Here is a 22651-nt window from a genome sequence, read left to right as displayed (position 1 = left end):
AATGATGCAGCAGACAAAAAGAGAGATCTTTCCAGCTCCAAATCCAAAGGCAGAATGAGCAGGAGATGGACAAAGCACTGGGAGGAGCCTGCTGGACAGGAACAGGAAGTTGGAGAATCTGTGTCACTTCCTCCCTCTCTCCACTTTGTAAAAAAAAAATGACTCCTGGAGTCCTTGCACAAAAAAGGAAAGCCAAATGTGAATGTAAGGAGTTCTTTTCATCCAAAATCAGTATTTGCAGATGGTTTCATGCTGCTAGAGCCGATATTCCTCTCCAAATTGTAAATTTTACATTGTTGAGTTCTCCAGCTTCACATTACTTCCGCCGGCGTGTCGAAAACGATATGATCGCGTTCTCTTCTTTGTCCCTGTCGCGTTGGATATGACGTGTTCGCGGTCTCTTTCTCCTGTTCGCGTTCGATTTCATGTGCCCGCGTCCTCATTCTCTGGCTCGCGATGTAGAATGACATGTTCGAGATCTCAATCTTCTCATACTCGCGCGGTGCATGATCGCGAGAAGAAATACCTGATCGCGCGACAAATGACGTGATCGCGTGAAAAATGACTTGAATGCGGCCGCGAACTCTCGCGAGACAGCGCAAAATGGCTACCAAAATCCAACATCTCGTGGAGAACGCGACCGGGTCAAGAAAACTTGTCGGAGAACGCAGGGATTCAGGTAAGGCGATCGCGCTCGCGCGAGAATGTATTGTTTTACAGCGCGAGCAAGAAAAAAATTATCGCTAAGCTGCGGAATGCGGAAATTTTGACATTTTCGCGCTTTCCGCGGAACGCGAGAATGCCAAAATATCGCAACTTCCGCGAACGGAACGGAATTTTGGCCCAGGCCTAATATTCACCCACCCATACAGTCCATTACAGACCTAGTGTTGAAACCATGCATCCAGTAAATCACCCACTGACACATCTATGCACCGAGTCACACACATCCCACCCACACAAACACTCAGGCACCCATACTGATACTCAAACACTCAGAAAACCAATCAATAACTTATATAGACATTCATGTACCTATTCACAAAACCATGCATCCGCTTACACACCAACAGACCGACGCATACAGTCATTCACACAGTTTAGTCATTAACCCATGCATTCAGTAAGATACGTTTAATGACTCACTTACAGAGTCAGTCACGCACCTACAAAATCATCCATTCACACACTTATACACTCACTCATTCTTCAATATGCCTTTCTCTATATATAATAAACATATTTGAAGTTTATAGAAACACAGAGACACTGGATGATGTCATCAGTGATGTCATCAGTGATGTCATTTGAGATGTCATCAGTGATGTCATCAGTGATGTCACTGACCATGTCATGAGTGATGTAATATGTGACGTTATCAGCAGTGCATTGCGGGGGCGCGAGTTATAGTTAGCTGAACTAACTATAACGGGGGAATTTCTAGGGTTTTGTACGAAACCTATGGTTTTTTCAGTGAATTTATATATATATATATATATATATATATATATATATATATATATATATATATCCCAGAGGAAAAATAAAGCAGGACAGGACGTGTTTCGGCGTTGCGCCTTTTTCCACTGTGAGTGGGAACGGGGTAAAAAGTGCATTTAAATAATCCAACAAACATAGAAACAAGACAGCGATCTTAGCAGATGATTGCTCACTTAGAATTAGCATAAAGAAGTGACTAACATATTATTACATCGCTCAGCGCCATCTTGTAATAAATCTAGCGATTAGAAGCTTTGCCAAATACTCATATACATATTTACATTTTTTTGCGATTACTACATGATTAAGCTCTGTATGAGCACTTGCTATAACTCATCATTATAATGTAAAAAGAAACTTACTGAATAATATATGTATATACATATTTACATTTCTGAAATCACTGTGTGATTAAGCTCTGTATGAGCATTTGCTAAATCCCATAATTTGTGCTGGAACGTTCATTGCAACATCATTAAATAATAAAGCTACAAAATATCAACGAATAGCACCTCGTTTGGAAGTGGCGGCGAGGTGCTATTCGTGGGCACTCTGCCCCATTTTACTACAAAATGAAGGATTCCAGTTACTAAACAGGAACCTATGGATGCACCCCGAGGCTAAGTGGAGCACGGCAAAGCGAGGAACCATCTTCAGTCAGCCCCCATGTGGTTAGTGAGATCAAGCATGGTGCATATATGAGGAGTGCATGTTTGTCCCTACTACAGTGACTTTCATTATTCAATGGATATGACAAATATGCAGCCACACTCACTCAGTAAGTAATTGACTTTGCTCATGCTGACATGACGGACATGGTGAAAAACGGAGTTGTGATCATTTTGGTCCATCATCGCTCACATTGACTTTCACTACCAATGAGAAAGCGCACAGGGATATTTAAACGGGGGTTTTGTGATTTCACACGCAAAAGGCATTGATGAAGGCGTGTTGCCGAAACCGGTCTGTCTGCGATTAACATTAAAATAAAACAGGATTGAAGTATTTGGAGTCCGTAGAGTGCGTTTAATCCCTGAAGGAAAGTTGGTGAAGAATATTTACACGTGATCAGCCACGATCACGAAAACGGCACCCGCCCGTGACATGTTAGGGAGCCAGTGGCACTTGGTGGAGAAAATATATATATTCTCTGAAAAAACCATAGGTTTTAGGGAAAGTTATATTTAGTTGGACATTTCACTCGTAAAATAACAGAGAAATTCCTCCGTTATAGTTAGTTCAGCTAACTATAACTCGCGCCCCCCGCAATGCACTGCTGATGATGTCACATATTACATCACTCATGACATGGTCAGTGACATCACTGATGACATCACTGATGACATCTCAAATGACATCACTGATGACATCACTGATGACATCATCCAGTGACTGTGTGTTTCTGTAAAGTTTAAATATGTTTAATATATATAGGGAAAGGCGTATTGAAGAATGAGTGGGTGAGTAAGTGTCTGAATGGATGATTTAGTAGGTGCCTGACTGATTTTATAAGTGAGTGACTAAACGTATCTTACTGAATGCATGGGTTAGTGACTAAACTGTGTGAATGTCTGTATCCGTCTGTCTGTTGGTGTATAAGCGGCTGCATGGATTTGTGAATAGCTACATGAGTGTCTAAATGAGTTATTGATTGGTTGTCTGAGTGCCTGAGTGTTTGTGTGTGTGAGGTGTGTGTCTTTGTGCATAGATGTGTGAGTGGGTGATTCACTGGGTGCATGGTTTCAAGAGTGCATCTGTGATGGACTCTATGTGTGTTTGTTTGTGTGTATGGGTGTGTTAGTGAGTGAATGTATATCTCAGTGGTACATGTGTGAGTAACTACATATGTGAAAGGCAGTATATATGTGTGTTAGAGTATATAAATGGCTATAAGTGGGAGTGGGTGATTATGAGAGTAGCTGTATGGATAAGTGTGTGCTTGTATCAGAAATTATAGTTGAGCGTAAGAATGTGCTAGTATTTGTATGAGTAAGTGAGCTTGTGTGTGTATAACTGTATAGGTGAGTAAATGTGAGTGCGATAAATTATTTGCATGACTGACTAGGTGTGTGAGAACCTCTATGGATGAGTGGCAGTGTGTGAGTGTCTATGTATATGTATGAGTGTATATGATTGTCCTGTACTGAGTGACCATAAGTAGGAGTGACTGTACGGGTGAGTGAGTGGATGTGTGTGTAGACCTAAGAATCAGTGAGTGGGTATGTAGTTAATGATGTTGGAGTGTCTATGGTTTTGAGAATGGCAGTCTGTAATTCAGAGTGGGTGTATCGAAAGTTATATTAGGGTGTGAGAAGATGCATGAAATTATCACATGGATGATGTCATCAGTGATGTCATCAGTGATGTCACTGACCATGTCATGAGTGATGTGATATGTAACCTCATCAACAGTGCTTTGTGGGGGTGCGAGTTATATTTAGCTGAACGAACAATAAAGGGGAATTTCTCTGGTTTTTTATGAGTGACATGTCCAACTAACTATAACTTTCCCTAAAACCTATGTTTTTTTCAGTGAATTTCAAAGGTTTTTTAAATGCTAATTTCTAACTATAACGTGCATGAAACCTATGGTTTTTTAAGTGAATTTCTATGGTTTTTTAAATGCTAATTTCTAACTATAACGTGCATGAAACCTATGGTTTTTTAAGTGAATTTCTATGGTTTTTTAAATGCTAATTTCTAACTATAACGTGCCTGAAACCTACATTTTTTTCAGTGAATTTCAAAGGTTTTTTAAATGCTAGTTTCTAACTATGCCTACAGAGTTAGGACATGTGATGAAAGAAGACACAACGCACAGAAAGAAAAAAAGAAATGCAGAAAGAAGCAGCGGAAGTCCACAAAGACGAAGAAAAGTGCAGGAAGAAGAAGAGATGTGCAGAAAGAACCAACAGAGGAGCAGAAAGTCCTTCTGTGCCCACAACTTTTTCAGACGGGTACTGGTGGTAACTGACTCTGACAAACCAGGCCTAGAACCAGTGCTATGCTAAAAGACACTTAGAATGCAGTGAAAACACCTACATACACTAGGGAACACTATGCGTTGGGGTACCCTGTAATTAGCATGACCTCCTCTGTAAGTCCCTAGTACATAATAGGGCAGGGGGATTAAAACTACCTCTGAAAACGCACCACGGGGCACGTTTGCACCCTGGTGAAGGGAGGGGGTCCTGAGGTTACATGTGTGCAAACACTCCCTGTGGCCGTTTTAAGTTGGGGATAAAGTCCCCTTGAATCCTGAGCGTCCCTGGGGTCCAACTAGCCCACCAGGTACCTCCAGTAAGCGCCACAGAGTTGCGTTGCAGAGAGGTGTAAAAAGGGGCATGGCCTGGAACACCTCCCTGCAACGCAGCGCAGTGGTGCTTACTGGAAGCACCTGGTGGGCTAGTTGGCCCGCAGGGGCCCTCAGGATTGAAGGGGAATTAATTCCCCAACTTAAAATGCCTCACAGGGCGTGTTTGTACACATCACCTCTTGCCCCGTCCCCTCCCTTCACCACTGTGTAAACAAGCCCTGTGGCCGTCTTAAGTTGGGAAATTAAGTCCCCTTGAATCCTGAGGGTCCCTGGGGTCCAACTAGCCCACTAAATACCTCCAGTAAGCGCAACAGAGCTGCGTTGCACAGAGGTGAAAAAAGGGGCGTGGCCTGGACCACCACTCTGCAATGCAGGCCTGTGACACTTACTGGAGGTACAGCTACAGATGCAGCTCCCCATGTGGAAAAGCAATGTGGTTTGGATTTTGAAAGGGAGAGCAGGTTTCCCGCTCTCACTTTCAAAACCCAAACCAGAGTTTGCAATGACAGGGCGGGAACCGCGAGGCTCCCGCCCTGTCATTGCAAACAGCAGTGTCCCGGGGGTGGGCAACCCGGGACACTGCAGGAGCTGGCCCTGGGGAGTGGCGGTCCCCAGGGCCATCACTGGCTCTAGGAGGCCGTAACAGACCCCCAAATTAGCATACTTAGTGCCCCTGGGAGGTGGCGGTGCCTGGAGCGTGTAGGGGGCCCCGCAGTTATCCACAGAAAGCCCCAGGGGTAGCAGTCACCGGGGCTTAGGGGGCCTTGGAGGCCCCCACCTATTTAAAATAAAAGCCCCGGGGCTGCGGGGTTCCCCCTGTGCCCCCGCAACTACATTTTAGAAATGCCCCCAGGACTTGGCCCACCCGGGGGCTAATTAGTAACGAAGCACGGGAGCCCACGCTTGTTTTTTTTAAAAAATTTCAGGACCCGCGAATCCTCCGTGCATCCCGTGATTTTAAAAAAATGCTTTTTTGACCATGGGGGTCCTTGTGGGACCCCCTAAGCAGGCCTAGGGGGTCAGGGTGTTTCTACCTTGCCCCCTCTTCTTGTTTTTCGTGTTTTTTTCCCTGTTTTCTTGTGCCTCGGCTCTACTGATGCACAAGATGTCTGACAACGCTTCCTGGTTTGAAGTGTTGACAGCCAATTAGAATGCAGCTCGTGATCGGGAGGGTGCGCGGATACTCCGCGCCTTTAAATATCGAAACTTTTATTTTTGATTTTCTCAGCAACTGCTGAACGGATTTACACCATTTTTAAAAACGTCGCTTTCTGAGCCAAGCAGTACCTTTTTGCCAAATTTGGGGTAAACCCGTTCAGTAGTTTCAGCTGTATCCTTTCATAAATTTTCCAATGGGTAATGGAATTTTTGACTCATTTTTTGAATTATTCAGTCACTACTGAACGGATTCACACCATTTTTAAAAAAGGTCTCTTTCTGAACCAAGGGCTACCTTTTTGCAAAATTTGGTGTCATTCTGTTCAGCAGTTCGGGCTGTGGTCGTGTCTAAAGATTCCTATAGGAAATAACTTGGAGAAAATGCGTTTTGGGACCCCCTTTTTTCTCGGCCCCCGCTTGGCGAATAACCCCGAAACTTCCAGGATAGGAGCTGACTGGAGCGAGACCAACATTTTTAAAATTTCACAAAGATTCGTCAACCAGAGCCAAAGTTATTGGGAAAAGACAAAACACTTTTGAATTGAAACTAGGTCCTAACTATAACTATCTACTGGCGACCGCCAGTAGGTAACATATATATAGGGGTGGGCGGAATTTGCGGAATTAACCTTCGCAAATTATCGCGAGAATGTTTAAAATTATCGCAAACAAGCAGAAATATCGCGAAGATGCGGAAGTTTTTTTCCGGCATGTTCGCGCGATTTTCTGCATGGTTGCGGGTCGCCAACTTACCCATGTGGCTGCTTGCGGGCGCGGCCATCTTGTTTTGAGTTGTTCTCGCGGTGCATGATCGCGAGAAGAAAGACGTGATCGCGCGACGCATGACGTCACTGCGGGCGCGAACTGTCGCGAGACAGCGCAAATGGCTAAAAACAATACAACATCTCATGGAGAACGCGACCGGATCAAGAAAACTTGTCGGCGAACGCAGGGATTCAGGTAAGGCGATCGCGCGCGCGCGAGAATGTATCATTTTACAGCGCGAGCAAGAAACAAATTATCGCCAAGCTGCGGAAACCGGAATTTTTGACATTTTCGCGCTCTCCGCGGAACGCAAAAATGTCAAATTATCGCAATTTCCGCGAACGGAACGAAATTTTTGCCCAGGCCTACATATATATATATATATATATATATATATACATATAAATATCTTTGAGTGCGTCTCCGAGCAAGTGGCAACCACATTTTGAGATGGAATACGGCCAGCCTAGCTTGTGGAGTTTGCACCGCTATGAAAAATATATGGGCTGCAGCGAGATACTGGAATCTCGCAAATGGGGAAAGACAAAGTTTTGCTTTAATCCTGAACCGGATTCCTTTCTGAATACCCACTGGAGGGTCAATATTTGCACCAAGAATATGATTGTATGGCAGATAATATGGGGAATAGTACTGACGAAATGAAACCTACAGGTCCCAGGATGCTTTAAGAACCGAGCACCGGAGCCAGCCCACCTGGGGGCAGGTACTTGTTATTTAACGAGGGACTTGTAAAGATGACGTAATCCCTGCCATCAATCACAGTGCCGGTCCGTGAACAAGAAGCAGGAGCTTTGAAATGAGTAGGACCTTTTACACTGAACTTCTGAAATGAATGCTGGTTTGTAATGAAATAAAGGACCTTATTGCAAATAATGGGATCCTGCTTTGATCTTTTATTGCGTCTTCGAGCAAGTGGCAAACACATTTTGATATATATATATACATATATATATATATATATATATATATATATATATATAATATATATATATATATATATATATATATATATATATATATATATATATATATATACATATAAGGCAAAAGGAATCCAAGCACATTGTCTCGTTCAGAACCTTGACACCTTATGGTTTAAATCAAGATGAGGAACTTTTTGTACACTTGTGAACTTCAACTTTGTGAACATCGACTGTGCTCCTGAACTATCACATTGCAAAAGTTTTTTTACAATTTGTCACTAATGATTGCTTCAAAAAAATCCAATAGAAGGCTTATTAGAAATTATTAACCCCAATACTTATTGGTTAAATAAGTCAACATTGGCATGCGTTTAGTGCATAACCTTCCAATTCCCACTAGAGGGTTGTTAACACATGCCTTCAATGTTTCACTTTTTAACTCCCATTAGAGGGGGGTTAACGTTTCAAGCACACTGTCCTATTTTGGCTTTGGACATGTGACACACCCACTAGAGGGAACATAAGATAATGTACTGTTAATTCATTGCAATGTTATTATTGAACAGTTGAGCTTCAATACACTTTGAAATTTAAGAATCAATAATTGGGATAGAGTGTCATATAATAATTTAACAATGACAACTTTTACCCTTTTTCTCTTCTTTGTGTTTGAATTTTGAATTTTAAAAAACTCCCTTTTTTTCAGAATTCTTCAACAACTAGTACATGTAGTATTTCAATGCACTACAATGACCAGAATGCTCTGCCACCGCTGTAACAGGAAGCAATGGCAACAATAGAAATAAATGATGCCTGGTCATGCCCGGTTGTTACCCGTGACCAAGGTTCGAGTCACGAACCGAAACGCGTTGGGCATAGCGTTGTTTTGTTTGTTTTGCTCATGAATTTGAATTAAAACTAACTTCATCAAATGAATTGGATTCCGTCTGAGTGCGTGTTCATCTCAACCTCTGGGCTCAGAGGTCTCTTGCTGTTTATATATATATATATATATATATATATATATATATATATATATATATACATACACATGAACTAATGGCAGTTGCCGGTAGGTAGTTATAGTTAGGACCTATTATCCATAGGAAATCTGCAACATTCTATTTGGAATACCTTTGGCGCCGGTTGATGAATCTTCGCAAAATTTTCAAAACTCGTGGCCCGCTTCGGTCCGCTCCTATCCTGAAAGTCTCGGGGTGATTTGTCAAGCGGGGGCCGAGAGAAAAGGGTGTCCCAAAACGTGTTTTCCCCATGCAATTTTCCATAGGGACCGTTAGTCGCAGCTACAGCCCGAACTGCTTTACACCAAAGTTCGCAAAAAGGTAGACCTTGGTTCAGAGTCATGCCTTTTGCTTAAATGGTGTAAATCCGTTGAGTAGTTCCTGAGAAGATCAAAATCACATATATATCTGGACGGAGCCTAACCACACATCTCATCGTGAGATCTGATTGGCTGTCAGCACTTCATCCAAGAAGTGTTGGCAGCCATCTTGGGACCAATATACATGATAGCACCTCATTAAAAAGCATTGCAGTTAATAGAAGGTTTTAAGACTTTAGTTACATTATAAATCATTTGTTGATGGTACCATACTCCTTTTAGGAATTGTGGTGTGTTCTAAGATGATTTTACCATGTGAAAATGCCTTCTGCTGTGATATCATGAATCATGTTTGAGAGAAAACTATTTTCTCATGCTTTTCCAACAGAGGTTTGGAAGGTGATCTATAAGCTAAACTGAGAGCATATTTTCTATAAATTCACATTATCTTTCTCAGTCATGTGAGAATGAAGTCTGACATTCTCAGTAAAACATGTACATCCAACAAGGGCAGAGACTGTCAGTTGATTCCTTTGTGTTCTACTGCAGCTTCCCAGAGTGTTCTAAAGAACAACTAGAGCGCTAACAGTCCTACTTATGACAAACGTATTGAACACCTGAAGCCATCTTGTTCGGAATAAAGTGGTAACTCTTAAAACATTTAATTTGAAAAGGAAAAAAATGAGGGGGTTCATTTTGCCATAGAAAGTATGATTAGTGCTGCAGAAAGAAAAATTAAGGCACATTTTGAGTGACTTCTCAAATCCTCTTCTATTTCATTAAACATTTCTGATATGCAGACTGAAACATGCACGTTCAATACCAGCAGCAGACTTCCCTGGTGAGCAGTAGCTTTACCAAAGTGATCTAATGAGCAACTAGAGTGCTAACATTCTGAATTTATGGCAAATGTGTGACACATCTGAATGCCTTCTTTATGGAATCAAAGTAAAAAACTGAAAGTATTTCCTACTGAGGAGACTGTAGTAAATGAGGACATTAGGAAACTATAACATGCCTGAATCCTATGGTTTTTTCAGTGAATATATATATATATATATTCACTTAAAAAACCATAGGTTTCACACATGTTATAGTTAGCAGGACATTTCACTCGTGAAAAACCAATGAAATTCCCCCGTTATAGTTAGTGCAGGCAACTATAACTCACGCGACCGCAATCCTCTGCTGATGACGTCAGATATTACATCACTGTATTTAGACACTTATTTACCCATGTCTTCTTCCATTAATTTTTAGCTATACATATATTACAATTATTTTTTCAGAAAGACACATATGTCATCAGTGATGTAATATCTGACGTTATCAGCAGAGGATTGCGGTCGCGTGAGTTATAGTTGCCTGCACTAACTATAACGGGGGAATTTCATTGGTTTTTCACGAGTGAAATGTCCTGCTAACTATAACATATGTGAAACCTATGGTTTTTTAAGTGAATTTGCAAGGTTTTTTAAATGCTAATTCCTAACTATAACGTGTGTGAAACCTACGGTTTTTTCAGTGAATTTGTACGTTTTTTTAAATGCTAAGTTATGTATTTATTAATATATATATTTTTTAAAAAAATTTTACCGTGCGCGCACGGTTCGCGCACGGTGAGTACGCGGTCCCGCTCCGCGCACCGCTCGCCCACTTTACGCAACATTCTCCACCTTTGTTTTTCACCCCCTCAGAGTGCGAGAGACAAAATGGCGGCCGACACTTTCTGGTTTCGATCGATTCGAATGTTTACTAAGATCTAACAACCAATCAGAATTGCGCACGCGCACGCTGCGCGCGTATAGATATTTATATGCCTTTAAATGCTATTTTCTCAGAAAATACTGAACAGATTTACACCAGACCTGCAAAAGGCACTTCCTTGACCCTATGGCTACCTCTCTGCCAAATTTCACGTAATTCTGTTCAGCCTGTTCAGGACATACTGTCAAAACTTGAGGTGGAGAGACTATGATTCTAATAAAATACCTGTAGTTGATTTACAGTTTTACATTCTCGAATTACATGCTACGCCAAGAGATTTCCTAAGAATCACAACTGTAATTCTGACCTTTATTAAATCTTTTGATTATTCCCTCTATCCTTTTGAATTACCCTGCCTCTCCATACCAATGTCCTCCACATTTCTTCTCTCGAAGCACAGACTATTTTTAAGTCCCCTGCCTCACTCCTTATGGTTTTTCTGCAAATCGTCTTCAACTCATTTCATACACAACCACCGCTTCTTTCACGCCATAACCATGCAACCCAAAAATAACTATGCTCATTTTACCAAAATCTATTGGGCATCTATTTGTCTCGCCAACAGTTTGCAATTGGCAAGCTGAGATTACGGTAAATGTTGTTCTGGTGTCAACACTGAACAGCAGCAGACAGAGCACGATAATGTTGGATGGGTGCCAACGGAAACACCTGAATTAGGGCTACTTTTTCAAGCCTAATAGCATGTCTAGAAATCTATAACTTCTAAGTGAACTACACAAATATTGATACTTATAAAAGTGCAGTTTCTTCAATACACTTACTCAAGCATACAACTTTGTAGTAAATAACTACATGGAGTAGGCTGTTACTCTCCTAATACACTGCTAATATTTGTGTCACCACGTTAACAACCAAGTGCATTTTCAACCACAACTGGAAGCAAAAGCCTTCCTAGTTTAAGACATAAGCAACATTCCCTACAAACCAGCGTTCTTAGTCCAGGATAATTCCAAAGGCACCCTCTAATAAAGGGGACTGACAGCCGTAACTTAAGAGCAGGTGCCGGAGAAAACTTACATCTTGCAGAGAATAAGTATATGACCCACATCTCATATCGATTTTAATACTTTAAAAGTTTGTATTGTACAACATAGTGAAAATATAGTTTAACTCTAAAAGAGGGTACTGAGTAAACTTGGCACCAACTATCAAGAGAGTACCATCAGATGGCAACCACTACTTATGGGTTTTTGAGGTAACTTCTGACACACTGCCATTTTGGTGAACAGACAATTTCTTAATTATCCTTTTATACCACTAAAGCATTAAGCCCAGTCACTCAACAGCACAGTTACCACTGAATCAATCTAGTTCAAAGACGAACCGCTTTCTAGAAGCGTTCACAGCGGACTTTGATTGTACAGACTGTCCAGGGCAGATTGCCGGAGCATACATACCTTTCGACTACGAATGAGTAAGGTTCTTGGAAGATTAACGGGGACAAACTTTATCAAATCGAAGAAGAAGCAAGAATTGTAGTTTGCACCCTCCCCCAATACTTCACTGGCTGCTGTAAATGAAAATCGTTATGTCCAACCATCTACTGCAACACGGCAAGAGCCATACAAAAAGAAAAGCACCTCTACTGTGCCACAAGTACAATAACGTGTACTTATTCAGATGCAAAAGAAAACTAAACCACGTGGAAAAGAAGCAAAACAAGCAGTATTCGATACAACTAAGTGGTCAGACCGTTATGCACGCGTTCATAAAGTTTGGGAATCTCCGATTACACACACACACACACACACACACTAAAGAAGCTTCACCGCTACATACACAGCAAATATTTTAGTACAGCAGACGTGACAGACGCGTAAGTCAAGTACAGTGCTGGTTGGAAATCGTGGTTCTGTCCGATAAAAAAAAAAACCTTCGCATTCAGAAAGGGCTTTTTACGTTCTGCAGTTCAAACCTCGATTTCAGCAGATAAACTTTGTAAGATGTTCCAGTGGTGCAGATCAAAGCTTCCAAATCTCCTCTACTTCCACGGACGGAATGATTTCACAGTTACACACGCATACACACATCATATGCTGGTGGGGCCCATTACACCAACATTCACTCTAAATCACACTATCCGTGCCCTGTAAAGGAGAAAACACCTTCCACATATGCTCTATCTGATCTGCCTGTACTTTGAGGTCAATGCGACCAGCTGATTGCTGTGGATCTAGCAAAATACATTTTCAAAGAATTCACAATAAATCAAATAAACATGACCAGAAATAATCACCCGAGACAGGAGTTCAAACAGATTGTTCATTTATCTAATATTTCAAGAAAAGCCAATTAAATGCAATTTCATTTCTCTCATATTTATCTATTCTGTCGAAATGTCAGATCCTAAGTCTGAACCGGTCCTCTGAAGAAGAATTAAAGTTTCCTGCCGTCTTGTAGAGTTGTCGTCCTCTCCGTCAGCGTAGGGACCTCGCATCATCAGCTCGGGAAGTAGTGGCGCTAGACCTCTCTAGTCTACGTTCTTTTATACTGTAAATTACATTCTAAAAAGTATAATTTCTTTATTCAGAACGGATGAATGGCGGAAATAATGTTGTCTTGCAACATGAGCAAAAGTTCCCAAATATTGTCTGTCTTCAACGATGAATAGAAAATGTAATGTCCATAATTTTATCCGTTACTTCTACGGATGTTTTTCACAGATAAAATGTATCATCTTATGAGACCACCGAAAGTTCATGTAGTCAGATTTATTCAGTTGCTACAATTTTCTCATCCAGGGGTTTTTGGCTGTCAGCCTGGATTTGTCGTCATGTTCATGGCTCTTTTAGTTCGACAAGAGGGCAAGGTCACAGGCAACGCGAAGCCTTCTTGCAAAATTTTCCATCAAGTCATCTACTCGACTGCAGGCTGCAGGAGGTGGCCATCTTGCAGTAGGCCACAATTGTCAACTTAAGAGTAAAGAAACACAAAACATAATTACTGCATAGAAATGATTAAACAGTGTTATTCCCCAGCTAATACCCTTATGTGTGTGTATTTATCTAGCCATTTGCGACATCATAAGCTATTAATGCAAATTAATTATAAGCGCACCAACTTAGTTCACTTGTTATTTAGCCATGCAATAGCATTCCCACGTGTAATTCTCTTGTTAATAAGGTTGATTAGTCAATATTCGACAAACTATTAATTATTAATAATTAATCAGTAATACTTTTAATTACAACATGCGAAAATGAAACAGGTATTCCATTTTGGAGTAAAAACCCTGCTCCATCAATCCCCCCTTTGGTGATATATAATCACCACAAAAATCAAACCCCAAAAATCAATTTAGTTTCCCCTTTTAGAAGAATTTGAAATGTCTTCTTTTTTTTTGTTTTTTTTTAGACCCTAGTTTCCATCTCGTCTTCCTTCTTAGTTTCTATATACATGCTTTCTCTTAGCTCTTCAAGTTCTATTTCTTGTGGATCTCTTTCTGATTTCTTTTGTCTCTTTTTAACATTTTCTTTTACGATTTTCTTTTTATTTCTTCTATATCTACAACACATACATCCTAATCTAAGAATAAATAGTGCAACTATTACACAAGTTAATGGAAATAGTATCTTACCAAATATGGTACTACCTATCTTAGCTATAAAATTCTTAATAGCAATCATCTTGTTAGCCATTTTAGTCCAGATACTTTCAGCTTCCAGTGGTACTAAATCTTCATGCAAATCAGTAATATTTTTGATGTAAACCTTCAGATCTTTACTTTCGTCAGGAATGTAAGTGCAACAATGTTGAACTTTTAGCATTCCACAGACTCCACCCTCTTTTGCCAAAGGAATGTCAAGGGCAAGTCGATTTTGCATCGCCATAGCGCGCAAAGCAACCATTTCTGTATTTACCAAAAGAAAGCCTCCAGCGGTGCTTGTTGACAAGCGATCTACCACTGTTGACAGCTTCCGAATGCCATAGGCATTTAAAGAAATTCCCACTGCTGGAATTAAAGCTCCAAAAATATCTCCTACAATTTCTGTCTATGTTTCTCTTTTATAGCGTGTTAATGTGTTAGAATGTTCAGCATCATCTACTCTGTCCATGTGAAAAATCTTTGGAAAGACCAGGCCAACATAACATGTACCAAACCAATGGTCTGGCAAACGGTAATAAGCCTTGTTCCCACAAATATAATACACTCCCGGAAAAACTGGATCTTCTCCTCCTCTAAATCCCCATCCGGTTGCAATAAAGTATGTATCATGGCACTCACTAGTCCCTATGAAATAATAATCATATTGGGATCTCTTCCTGGTAATGCACAGTTTCCCTTTCTGTGGGGCATCTATAGCCATAGTTGGACTGGCTCAATTTTTCAACTCCTTTTCTTTCTCAATATCCCACATTGTGTCACTTATTTTATGCCCTTCTGCTTTCTTGTGCATGTTCAACCTTCTTCTCTCAACCATGTCTAGAAAATTCTTCTCTTCTCCTTTCAATTTGCAAGTTAAATTGTTTCTAAATACATAGTCTAAGGTTAATTCTTTGGTTTCTAAATAAATCTCACCTAAAGTGTTAGCATCTTTTGCAGGATTCAATTCTTTATTCATAGGCAACTGCCCAAGAATATTATCTATATTAGACATATTGTAATCTAATTTCCCTAATTGATAAAAAATACTAATCAACACACTACAGGAAATTCCATACGTAGCCGGAAGATGATGATAAGTCACTCCTTCCGAAACAGAGGCAGGTTATTGCATACAAACGTAGCAATCCCTTACTTCCATTGTCTTTACGTACTCATACAACAACTTAGAAAAAACATTGCTAGAAAAATCGTTAATTGACCTATCTTTATGTATATGCACATTACTAGTTCTAGTTGGAACTACCTTTAATGGACTCTTCCCTATATTAGTCTTGTTCTCAGTATGACCTTCTAAAGTGTCTATAGTGACTCTAAATGAAATCAGTAGAGCAAGCACGCTCCAAAGCAGCATTAATAAACCTGTACAGCAGCAGCACATTTTGCACCATCTTTTCAGAAAGGTACATCTACTTTTATTCTCAGTGTTAGCCATTTTGTAAATTGGACCGTGTCTTTTGACTTAGCCTCTTCTACTCCTTTACTGAACTTTTAAGGGCAGCAAGTACCCTTCAGATTATTAAACTCTACTAACTTTAGTTCTACTTCTTCTTCTCCTCTCCAAATGATTTTCCTTGGATTTTTACTCAATTTGGATTTTCATCACCTTTCACTGTCTCTTCATCATCATCAAACTGTATCAGGTCTCTTCTCCAATGTCGGACAAGATAACTCTCAGGATTCCCACAGCTTCTTCTTCTGCAACCTCCTTCAGTAAAGCCTCCTCTGGACTTCCTTGGCTGTCCGCCTCTTCTCCTTCTTCAGGCAGTGCCACATACGTCCATTCCGGTGACTTGTACCTCTGGTTTGGTTTTCTTATTCTTTTTGCTCTTTCAGGTATCTTTGTTTCTTCTTCTTTGGTTGGGTTTTGACTTGACACTTCGTTCACTTGCTCAGCTCGCGAAGAGTTAACTCGTGTCAGTCTGTACCTTAGTCTCTTTATCTTATTTGGCCAAAGATCTCCTTTAGCATTTCTCTTTTGCTTTCCTTCTTTATTGTTTCTTTCTCCAAGCCAAGTTCTCTTTCTCAGAACTCGTCCTCCATGTGTCTCATTGTCACTTTCATCAGACTCTGTTTCAGTTGCTACTGGTTCATTAACAGCTTTCTTTTCTTTAACAATTTCCTTTTCTCCAACAGTCTCTTTTTCCACCAATTGAGATTTCCCTACTTCTGTCCCTCCTCGGGTCTCCGTCACGCAATCTTCTTGCTGTCTGCTTGTCCCTTCACCTAGCTTGTTGTTGATGTTCCCTACACCTCCTCTGGGTTTTTCCGCAATCTGTCCCTCTCTGTCTTTATCTGTCCCTTTTTCTTCAATATTTATCTCAGGTGGAACTTGTCCAATTCCTTCATGTGACTCAGATGTCTCTTCTGTTGGAACGTTCTTTTCTTCCTTTCTTTCTTTTTGTGTTGGTCACTGTCAATTGGAACCTCAGGCAATTCTTCTGAGTCTGAGCTTGCTTCTGCAGTTTGCACTGTTCTCTTTAGAACCTCTTCAGGTGGGATGAAAGTTTCTCTTGACTCACTTTCCCCACTTTCAGGATTCTTCTTCCTTCTTACTGCCTCACTGTCTGCATCATCACTGGAGTCTGATTCTTCAAAGTATTCTTTTCCAGTACCATCTCTTGGATTTGGAACTCTCAGTGTGTGGCTTGCATGTATCCAATTCTTCACACCAGCGCACTTGTGGTCAAGATGACTTGTCTTGGCCTTCCCCACCTTGGAACCAGGCAATTCCTTCTTCTGTGGACTTTTATCCTTACCCAATCCCCTGGGCTCAGATCATGGGCTGGTTTCTTTTCAAGTGTGGTGGCGTCTTCTCCAACCTGGTGAAACACAGAATGAACTGCGTCAGCCAGGCCTTTGCAGTAATCCAAAATCATGTCATCAGTTATAGTCATCAGCTTGTTCACTGGTACATATGCATGCCTCATAGCACGTCCCATGATAATTTCATGTGGACTCAAACCTGTTGTTCTGTCTGGAGTAGACCTAATGGTCATCAAGACTAGAGGCAAGACATCGGGCCATTTCATTCCTGTGGCTAGGCACATCTTACCAATTCTGTTTTTGATTGTGCCATTCATCTGCTCAACAACCCCAGAAGCCTCTGGTCTGTAAGCACAATGCACCTTCTGCTGTACACTCAATGCTTCACAAATTAGACTCATGATTTCATTATAAAAATGTCCTCCTCTGTCTCATTCATTGGTTACTGGGAACCCGTACCTTGGGATGAACTCTCTTAACAGTAATTTGGCCACTGTTATCCCATCATTTCTTCTTGTCGGGTACGCCTCCACCCACCTTGAGAACAAACAGACCACCACCAGGACATACCTCAACCTGTTGACTGGGCGCATTTCAATGAAATCTATCTGCATTCTTGTGAAGGGTCCTCCCTCTCTGCCTATTGTTCCTAGGCTCACCACTGTTTTCTTTCCTGGATTGAATTGCTGACATATCAGGCATCTCTGACAGAGACTTTCTGCTATCAGTCTGAACTTTGGACTGTACCAAGTTTGTTTAAAGGCTCTTATCATAGCATCCCTCCCCAGGTGTCCCTGGCCATGATACATCCTTGCCATTGTTGATAGCATGCTGTTAGGCATGACTGGTCTTCCATCCCTGTAGACCCACACATGATCTTTTTCTCTAGGTGCACAACCTGCCTTCACCCAATCCCTCATTTCATCATCCTCTGCCTCATCCTGCAGCTGTTTTACTTCCTCCCATGTCCCCACTTCATTAGAAAACATTAATGAACAAGAAGACATTTCCCGTTCTTTACTCCTGTTAATTGAGTGATTGTTTCTCGCACAATATTGTGCAATGTCATTAGCAAACTTATTGCCAACAGTTACAAAATCGTCACCATTACCATGAGCAGCACATTTTACAACTGCTAGTTCTTTAGGCAGCTGTATCGCCTCTAGCAGTTTTCCAACCACTTCAGCATTCTTTATGGGAGTTCCACTTGAGGTCAGGAAACCTCTTTGTAGCCATAGTTGGCCGAAATCATGGACAACTCCGAAGCCATACTGGCTGTCAGTCATCACAGTCACTCTCACATTCCTTCCAATCTTGCATGCCTTTGTCAGTGCCACCAGTTCTGCCACCTGAGCGGATTTAACTCCTTTCAATGGTGATGCTTCCACAACTTCTGAGACTTTGCACACAGCATATGCAGCACTCAACACTCCTTCATCTGTTCTCAGACAAGACCCATCCACAAACAACACATGATCACTTTCAGGTAGTGGCAGATCTCTTATGTCGGGCCTTGGTTTTGTGCAGTAATCAAGTACATCCAGGCAGTCATGATCAACATCATTTCTTACTCCCACACATTCAGCATCAGGTAACAGTGTCGCTGGATTCACATTCACACATCTCTCCAGACTTACATTGGTTGCACCAAGAATGACTTTCTCATATTTAGTCAACCGACTATGAGACATGAACTGTGTCCGGCTCCTTGTTAAAAGGATTGCCACATCATGTGGTACAAATACTCGTACAGGGTATCCCATTATGATTCCCTCACTTTGTTCCAAACTTTTGCAGGTAGCAGCTACTGCTTTCAGGCAACCTGGCAAACCCACAGCTACTGGGTCAAGTGTTGCTGAGAAATAGGCAATTGGCCTTCTCAGACGTCCGTGTTTCTGGATTAACACTGAAAGTGCACATCCATTTCTCTCACTACAGTACAGTTCAAATTCTTTTTCATAATCAGGCATCCCTAGGGCGGGAGCTTCACAAAGTCGGTCTTTCAGCTCTCTGAATGCAGCCATTTCTTCTGCGTTTAGTTCTAATGGGTCTTTCACCTCACTTTTGGTCAATTTAATCAATGGTTTGGCAATCAGGGAAAAATTACTTATCCACTGACGACAGTAACCTACCATTCCCAGGAACATTCTCACTTCTCTTTGTGTCATTGGGGCTCTCATTCCCCTAATGATTTTAATTCTGTCAATAGTCACTTTTCTCAGGCCTTTCTCAATGTTGTGTCCCAGATACTGGACTTCTTTCTTACAGAACTGCAATTTGGCTGGAGATACCTTTAATCCTCCATCTGCCAGGTGATTCAACAATGCAATAGTATCTACTTCACAGGCTTCACGTGTTTTTGATGCCACAAGTAAGTCATCAATATATTGGACTAAGACTGAATTTTCAGGCATTGTCAGACTTTCCAGAGATTTCTTCAGCAATTGATTAAATATTGAGGGGCTCTCTGTATACCCCTGTGGGATTCGGCACCATGCCAAAATCCGCTCTCCAAATCTAAATGAAAATATTGGCTGGCTGTCATGATGCAATGGGATTGAAAAGAAAGCATGACACAAATCAATTACCGTGTACCATTCTGCATCATGAGGAATCTGATACAAAATCACTGATGGATTTGGCACAATTGGACAACATGGCACAACAATCTTGTTAATCTTTCTCAAATCTTGTACTATTCTGAACTTTCCATTAGGTTTCTTCAGTCCCATTATCGGTGAGTTACATGGGCTGCTCAATATTTCTCTTAACACCCCTTGCTGGATCATCTTCTCAATTAAGGGTGTTATCCCTTCAATTATTTCAGGTGTCAATCTGTATTGCGGTATGTTTGGGTAAACCACTCCCTCTTTTACAGCAATCTTTACTGGATCTACATTTCTCATCAGGCCCACATCTTCTCCAGTAAAATCCCAAACTGCTGCTTTCACTGTCTGTTTCAACTCTGGGGGTAATGCATCAGGATTAAAGATTGCATATGTTCCCAAAGCCTTGCATTCTCTGTTATCCATGGTCATTCTGTATAACACATCCTCATCAGGTGTTTCAAAGGTTATTCCCTCTGGAGTACAAAAAATAGTGGAATTCATTTTGCACAGCAGGTCCCTGCCTAACAGGTTCACTGGACTGGTGTCACACACCACAAATCGGTGCATGTCTGAAAATTTCCCTATTTTAACCCTTACTGGTTCAGTAAGTAATGTTTTGATCTGTGTATTGGATACACCAACCACTTGGATTGCTTCGTCCGAGAGAGGAAGATTCTTTATATCAGCTGACCTGACAGTTGATCTTGTAGCCCCAGTATCAACTAGGAAAGTGATGCTTTCACCATTAATGTTCCCATCTACAAAAGGTCCTGCCTGGTCTATTTCCAGAGTAGCGCCAAGTACGCACTCCTCCTCCTCTCTTCGGCACCGTCAGAAGTCTCCCTCAGAGTCACTTCCCTCATTTTTCAGCCAGTACTGAGACACAGCGCTTGCACGTTTTGGTCTTATTACCTGCTCTTCATCGTAGAACCCCGATTCCTGGCTGTACTTCTGGGATCCTTTTCTCTGTGGCAGGGGTGGTTTTGGCACCTGATTCTGCTTCTTATCAGCCTTCTGCTGTTGCCGATGCTGACCACACCCCTCGCTCTGCACCTGCGAATTCAATGATGAATTATCATCGTTAGTGGAGGGAGGATTCTTACACTCGGATTTCCAATGCCCCAATTTTCCACAGTTGTGGCAGGGGAACTTCTTCTTTGCTTCCTCTACATTCCCCTTTCCTTTTCCTGGCCCAAACCTAGGTTTATTTCCTGGGTTATTTGCCTGTTCAACCAGCTGAGCTTCCTGTCTTTCTGCAACCTTCACTTGTGCCCACATTGCCTTTTCTTTCAGCTTTCTCTGTTTTGCCTCAATCTCATCACTGAAGTACTTAGCATGTCTCAAAATCTCATCAATCTTCTTACTCTGCCAGTCCACGGTATGCTGCCGTATCATTTCACTGATTTCAGGCCGCAAACCATATACAAATCTGTACACAAAATGACTCAGATCTTTGTCATCCAGGTGTTCATCTCCACTGAACTGCTTAAAAGCTAGTATCAGTCTTTCATAGTAAGCATGGACTGATTCTTTCAATTCCTGATGTGTTCGGTCTATTTTAACCCAGTCTGTCTCCTTGGGGGGTACTTTATTTTTCAAGAAGGCCATAACCTGCTCGTATTTCTTCATGACCTCCGGGTCTGGAGCTCCTGTCTTTTGATCTCTTGGATTCTTTAGAGGGCCAGTCTATGACTATTTTACATTCTGCCCACAAGTCTGTTGGTACAATTATATCAAACAGACTATTCAGGTCAATCCATAGTACTTTTGACAGCTTTACAAATCTGTCGACTTGTCTGTACCACTCCACTGGCTTTTCCCTTAGTCAAGGGAAATCATTCGTAAATGATAAAATATCCTGTCTGGTCCATGGGACATGTACGTACCCTGCTCCTGGAATCTCTCTCATAGGGTAAGCTGTCACTGCTTTCTCCTTTTCTGTTAGGGGAAATGCTGAGTAAGTCCTATCCACTCCATCCTCTCGCTTTCGATACCCCCTGTCTTTCCATCTTTCTACATCTCCCCATTTCCTTAGCAAGGCAATCATTTCCTTAATCTGTCCTGTTCGGCCTGCATTATTCAGATTCTCGATATCCTTGTCTGAAAAATCCACTCGGTATGTATGCTGTAAAGCTTTCACCTTATCCATGTCAATTCCCACCTCACTGGCTATTCCTTTCAACCTGTCATGTATGTTCTTTGCTCTCCATGTGATGCTCTTGCACAAAAAGAGAATCTCCCCTTCCTGATAATTCTTCAGTGTATCTGTAGGTATGGTTCCTACTATCAATTCTTCCATTTCCATACGCAGCCTAGCTAAATCCATCCCCTGTGACTCCTTCTCCTTTTTCTGTAATGTTTTCAGCCAGTCATTCAAATCTTCAGCAGTTATCACAGATTTTTCCGCACCCCCTGGTTCTGCCACCCTCTGCGGTTCCAGCATTGATCCTCTGTTCCCTTCCATACATCCAGAATTCAAACTTGAGTTAGTCTGCACACTCATTTCCCCTCCACACACGGTATGTCTCCACTGATTTTCTCCTGTTCTCCACTGTGTTTCTCCCTCTCTCATTTCTGCCTGTTCCGGAGGTACAATCAACCTATTGCCCACATATGGCACCGTCAAACCATTTTCACCCGTCCTCTGCTTGTCAAAAATCAGCATAACCGGGCCTATTGTCACAGGCACTGTAACAGCTTCAAGATTTAGTCAGCTCCCTGATTTTCTCTGTTAGTTCCGATGTAGTTTTTGCTAGTTCTCTGGTCTTTTCATTTTCAAGCTCATTCTCTCTCTCTATCTCTCTTTCTCTCTCTCTCTCTCTCTCTCTCTCTCTCTCTCTCTCTCTCTCTCTAACTCTC

Source organism: Triturus cristatus, chromosome 11 (assembly GCF_964204655.1).
Source record: "Triturus cristatus chromosome 11, aTriCri1.1, whole genome shotgun sequence".
NCBI lineage: Eukaryota > Metazoa > Chordata > Amphibia > Caudata > Salamandridae > Triturus > Triturus cristatus.
This window is presented reverse-complemented; position numbering follows the sequence as displayed.